The sequence below is a fragment of the Pseudophryne corroboree genome, chromosome 2 (assembly GCF_028390025.1).
Source record: "Pseudophryne corroboree isolate aPseCor3 chromosome 2, aPseCor3.hap2, whole genome shotgun sequence".
NCBI lineage: Eukaryota > Metazoa > Chordata > Amphibia > Anura > Myobatrachidae > Pseudophryne > Pseudophryne corroboree.
In genome coordinates, this window is record NC_086445.1 from 378,489,253 (window position 1) to 378,495,863 (window position 6,611).

A 6,611-nucleotide genomic window follows, 5' to 3' on the forward strand; every position below is an offset into this window, starting at 1 on the left:
ATGACCCATAGAAGCCCTGTATAAAATGATTGGTCCCACCTCCATTCAATGTATTATTTGCTAGAAAACTGGCACTCCAAAGTTAAGAAACTACTGTTATTGAACTCTATAGTGAAACAGCATGATAGACTCTGTCCAAGTCAAGATTTCCAGCCCACCTATATCCTAAGCCCAATTTAAAATAAATCTACATTTAATTATACTGTTTTTCAAAGACATTCAGCACTCATTGAATGAGCCTACAGAAGTTGGTATTGTGATATTTCCTTACAAGCCATCAATTTGGCTGTAGCTTGACCGAACACGGCTGTACCCATTGAACAGCCTGCCCCTTTATTCCACTTATTTGTAAAAGCTGCTTTCGAATTTACCAAGCTGAGGAATGTTAGAACGCTTAATTGGACAAGCCAGAAGTCCCATGAACGTAAAAGACGTATGTGAAAATGTAACTATTGGAGATTGCAGCCCAAAACCTTCAATTAGCAGCAGAGAGAGAATCAAGTAGGCAAGACAAGGACATCTAAATATAGTGCAGTGACCCAGTAAGTAATCTCCATTGTTGACAAAAACAATATCCTCAAATGAGTTCCAATGTTTAAAGTTTTGTGTTATCTCTTTCTAGGAGACATTTAAAAATCACTTAGAAATGGAAATATTGTATGAGCTTGTCACATGCTACACAGCACTTGAATGATGATATGTTGCTGCTGTCACATAACAGGCTTTAGTTACCGTCTAGAGCAAATGACAGAAGAAAAACATGCACCTCTGCCCTCCCTTATCCTTTCTTCATTGACCATGCATGTCAGGTTAAAATCTATGTTCCTCCAGTAGACCAATTTTAATTGTTAAATGAGCTTATCACTCCTGTTTTAATTGATATTACTTGATGAATAAAATAATTGCAAATAATAATTTCCATTCATGCTGCCCTATGGTTTGAAATTAGCTTCTCTACAGCCATAAGGAGTGTTCCAAACAGTTCAGCAGTAATGACTAACGGAAACAACTCACACACTTTTTACTATATACAGTAATATTATTGAGCAAATTGCCTTAAAGCTGCATTATCAATGAGTGGTCTATTTACAAAACAAACTGTGTGGGGCAGATGTATTAAGCCTGGAGAAGTGATAAAGCAGTGATAAGTGCAAGGTGATAACGCACCAGACAATCAGCTCTATTATGTAAATTGACAGGAGCTGACTGTCTGGTGAGTTATCACCTTGCACTTATTACTGCTTTATCACTTCTCCTGGCTTAAAATATATGCCCCAATGTGCTTAAAATATGCAGGGACTGGTAATTTCTGTATGTTTAAAGTGGGGTACACACGGAGAGATCCGTACTTAAATTCTAAGTAATCTGACTACATTGCTTAGAAATCAAGCACGGATCTCTCTGTGTGTATGCCCATAGCGATAGCGATGCGCGGCCCTGCGCGTCGCTATCGCTGACTCCCCGTTTCCCGCTCGCTCAGCACACATCGCGCTGTGTGCTGAGCGGGGGGAGAGATGTGTCCTGAGCGGTCTGTACGGGGTGTCGAAGTCAAAAATATTACATAGAGAGAACATACAGACCACACATTATGAGTCGCTGTGCTTGCAAATACGCGCAGTGAGCACAGCAAATATATGGTAACATACGCATTTACTGACAGGGGGAGAGAGAGAAAGCTCTTGTGTGGGCGCACTCTTATGAAAAGAAGAAAAATTCTTCAATTAGGAAATAAAGAAAATTTAAAACATATATTTATTAATCCAAATTAATGGAAAAAATTAATCCAAAAGAGTGAGATAAAAAAAAGAGAGAGTGTGAAAAAATATTTAGAATGTTCTGGTCTGTTAATCACGAGAGAAAAATTAGAAAGGCTGCAGACACTTAACAGTCTGACACCCATTTCTCCTGACCAGTACAGATGTTCTGTATTAATGGGACTGAAAAAGGAGGTCAGTATTGTGTCTTAGAAAGACCACTTAGATTTGGTCAATGCTGTACACTTTGCTAGTCATCCGTTGAACCATATGGCACGTTAGAAATGTATATCTTGATAACCTGACGCTAGGGGAAATATAAGAAAAGGGATATGAGAAGGAAAAAGCAATTAGTGGTGATACTGCTGTTGGTGTCCACCCTTCAAAAGAAGGGGAATAGTTCCTACCCTACAACACCGGGTATTCCCAGGGAGTCTCCTCTCAAGGTACTGACCCAGCCCGACGCTGTCTGGCTTCCAAGATTGGACGAGATCGGGCATTAGCAGCGTGGTATGATAGTAGAGAGGCTATCTACCAATGAGAGTGCACCTATATACGAATGGAAGATTCGAGAGAAAGATAAGGCCATATAGTGCGTGGATCTACTTTCCACGTTAGGCAAGGTAAAACAAGTGTCACTCAGAAGGCGTTGTGTACCCTGGATCGTGGATGAGAGTCCACTGGCAAATAGTAAGAAGAGAAAAGGATAAAGTATGCAGATTGGAGCCTATGGGGTTGGGTTGGTGGTTGGTATCCAGGGAAAGATAACAAATCAAGGTATGAGGTGTCAGGTGGGTTCGTGAACAAAATATGAATTAAATATACATTCTTGTTGTGCATAGACATCTATGAGTACTATAGCAGAAAATCATTACTTGGGCACAGAAACAAACAAATCAAACATACATAGAGTGTGACATACTGCATAAAGCAGTTATAGTCAGGCAGTGTGCAAGGAGCAAAATTACCCTGTAATCACTAGGATTTGTGAGCTATAATATGGACAGAAAATTCTAACTACCTGGTCTGACAAGGTATTTAACATGCCAAGTAAAGATAAGCGCATGTGGAAATAAATAGCAGTGGTGATTTAAACTTCTGTTGAAAATAAGGAAAAATATACTCATAGGGTCAAATGCAGAAGGCAGGTGGTGACCAATAAAACCTCCATGGGAAGGTCCCGCTGTAGAATCCGTGGAAACGCGTTTCGCCCGTGGGCTTGTTCACTTCCGGGATCTCACAGCTGGTAATACATGAGGGGTTTAAAAACCCTGCAAATGCGGGTAGCAGCCAATAGGCTGTGGTAGTCCAATTAGGCATAGGGACGGGAGTCTGGAAACTCCCATCCTGGCGCTGGAGGCCAATAGGGACGTGTATGCGGCACGTCCCAGCCAATCAGAGCATGGGTGCGCCTATTGACAGAAGCGGATGGGCGGAGTAAGATCAGTGGGCGTGCAGACGCTCGCGAACGTGTGTGTGAGTGATACACACATAGCCAATCAAGACGGGGAACGGAGGGTCACGGGGATGAATATGATAGTGCCATGTTGAAAGAGGGGATGCCAGGAGTACATGGGATAAAGATAGTAAAGGGTATACTGGAGTTTGATAAGTTGGCTATGCGCCTGAATGTAGCTGGTATTTATAAGGGTTGATGTAATGCCGAACCGGCTGGTATTAGCCAGCTCAGCAAAGGGGCGAGAGATTAGACAATCCCCCTATTGGCGTAGGAAGCCAATGGGGACATGTGTGTAATGCGTCCCGGCCAATCGAGGCACGGGTACGCCTGGGACATTTTCGGAAGGGCGGACTCAGGAGAGTGGGAGTAGAAAAGCTCTCGCTTGTATGTCTGGGTAATATGCAGAAAAACAGAGTCACGTGGGGGAATGCCATGGTGCCATGTTGAAAATGGGAATGGCTTGCCAGGGGTTCCATGGAGCAGAAATTAAAACAATAAATAAGGTTAAAATAAAAAATAAATAGAAAAAACAAATAGAAAAAACAGGTACACCTGGGTGTGTTGGGGATATAAAGACTGAATAGGGGAAAAAAGGGAAAGGTGAGATCACATGTGATACGGGGATGTGTAACACACCTCAGGGTGTGAGAAACAGAGATGACACCCATTGATGGCTGAATGGGGAAATTAGTTATACTGCATATCTCAGATAGGGAATATGCAGATAAAAAATGGGGAAACAAAGGGGGTGTCTAAATACTAAAGGAAAGAAGGGAATCTGTTGCCAGTGGATAATAACAATAAATATGAAACAATACATTTACGACAGTTGGTTGATTGTTATGGTACTTTGTAGCACTCAACAGAGTGAGTAATAAATCTGATTATCACGTTGGTTAAAGTTATTATAAAGGCCATGAAAACACAGGCTGAAAAGAGAAAAGAAAAGAAAAACCTAGTCCTAATCGGCCACTAGGTATGTGATAACCACTGGGGAAATAGGGAGGGTAAATAAAATGGATGTGGCATAGGGACTGATGTGGAGGATTAATGGTAAAAAATGGAAAGTGAGGGTGTGAGGTTACAAAAAATGAGAGATATTAATGCGGCCCAGTGAGGGAGCAAGTGCTACAAATGACAGTGAAGTCTCAGGATGGAGGTGGAATGCTGATTGGGGTAGGGAAGGGAGACCTTGGTGCATGATAAGGAATACATGCATGGGTAAATGCATGTTGGAGGTGACTGATTATGGGCAAGGGATATCGCAGTGAGAGAGCGGTCCAAAAAGGGGGGGGGGGGGTTGATGGAAGGTTTAAGTGAAACCCAGGCGGTACATTGAAGGTTATGAGGACAGGACAATCAGGGGGACACGGGAAGGGAAGAAGGGGTGGGGGTGGAAAGGACCTGATGGGATATGGAAAAGGTGTGTCAAGGTATTGGTCAAGATAGGTGAGGTAAAATTGATGGAAAAAAGAGGGGGGAAGTGACTGGCTGAAAGTGAGATAGTGGAAACATGCCGGCATGATCCGGGGAAAGAAAGACATAAAGAAGGAAAAAAGGGTAATCACATTATAAAAGTGTTACAGAGGAATTGGAGATGTCCTGTATTATAGAAAAGCGCCATAATTTATGTTTTCATTCAGTCCGAGGGGTCAGAGACTCCCAAGCCGAAATATCCATTCGCTCTCTTTTTTGTACAGTTCTTTAGTCATGTCCCCTCCTCGTATGCCCAGGTGAATGCGGTCTAAGCCGAAAGCTTTCAATTCCTTAGTGGATCCTTTGTGCTGAAAATAGAAATGTTTGGCGACTGTAGTAAGTTGTTTCATCCGTGTAAGATCTTTGGATGCATTCCGAATATTTCCCAGATGCTCCAGGATCCTTTCTTTCAGTTTGCGTGTAGTCATGCCGACATATTTTATGTTACAGATGCAGGTAATGCAGTAAATTACTGCTTGAGTATTGCAGTTGAAGAAATGCCGCATCTTGGTTAATTGACCATACTTGTCTATAAACGTGTTGGTTTGCAGTATGTGTGTACACGACTTACATTGGCCGCACGGGAAGGAGCCCGTTATGGCTGGTTTCTTGCGTGTTGAGGTCAGCAGATGGCTCCAAACTAATTGATCCTTGATGTTTCTGGATCTACGCCAGCTCATCTGTACCGTGGGGCCAACAACAGGAGATAGGTCTGGATCCATCCGAAGTATAGGTAGATGTTTAGTGATAGCATCTTTTAGCATTTTCCACTCGGGACAAAAAGTGCCTATAAATCTGATGGTATCATCTTTTTCTGGGACTTCCCTGTCCGTCCCAAAGATTAGACGTTCCCTCTTAACCGATGTGGTGGCTTGATAGGCTTATTTGCGCTTATTTTTACTTGGCATGTTAAATACCTTGTCAGACCAGGTAGTCAGAATTTTCTGTGCATATTATAGCTCACAAATCCTAGTGATTACAGGGTAATTTTGCTCCTTGCACACTGCCTAACTATAACTGCTTTATGCAGTATGTCACACTCTATGTATGTTTGATTTGTTTGTTTGTTTCTGTGCCCAAGTAATGATTTTCTGCTATAGTACTCATAGATGTCTATGCACAACAAGAATGTATATTTAATTCATATTTTGTTCACGAACCCACCTGACGCCTCATACCTTGATTTGTTATCTTTCCCTGGATACCAACCACCAACCCAACCCCATAGGCTCCAATCTGCATACTTTATCCTTTTCTCTGCTTACTATTTTCCAGTGGACTCTCATCCATGATCCAGGGTACACAACGCCACTGAGTGACACTTGTTTTACCTTGCCTAACGTGGAAAGTAGATCCACGCACTATCTGGCCTTATCTTTCTCTCGAATCTTCCATTCGTATATAGGTGCACTCTCATTGGTAAATAGCCTCTCTACTATCATACCACGCTGCTAATGCCCGATCTTGTCCGATCTTGGAAGCCAAACAGCGTCGGGCTGGGTCAGTACCTTGAGAGGAGACTCCCTGGGAATACCCGGTGTTGTAGGGTAGGAACTATTCCCCTTCTTTTGAAGGGTGGACACCAACAGCAGTATCACCACTAATTGCTTTTTCCTTCTCATATCCCTTTTCTTATATTTCCCCTAGCGTCAGGTTATCAAGATATACATTTCTAACATGTTCCATATGGTTCAACGGGTGACTAGCAAAGTGTACAGCATTGACCTAATCTAAGTGGTCTTTCTAAGACACAATACTGACCTCCTTTTTCAGTCCCATTAATACAGAACATCTGTACTGGTCAGGAGAAATGGGTGTCAGACTATTAAGTGTCTGCAGCCTTTCTAATTTTTCTCTCGTGATTAACAGACCAGAACATTCTAAATATTTTTTCACACTCTCTCTTTTTTTATCTCACACTC

General features: G+C 42.2%; 2 pseudogenes; one reads left to right on the top strand and one right to left on the bottom strand.

Annotated features, from left to right (window-relative positions):
* Positions 1–2,159: 2,159 nt before the first annotated feature.
* On the bottom strand, positions 2,160–2,278 carry LOC135052398 (5S ribosomal RNA; annotated as a pseudogene).
* A 3,841-nt stretch (positions 2,279–6,119) lies between these two features.
* Positions 6,120–6,238, top strand: LOC135051686 (5S ribosomal RNA; annotated as a pseudogene).
* The last annotated feature ends 373 nt before the right edge of the window (positions 6,239–6,611 follow it).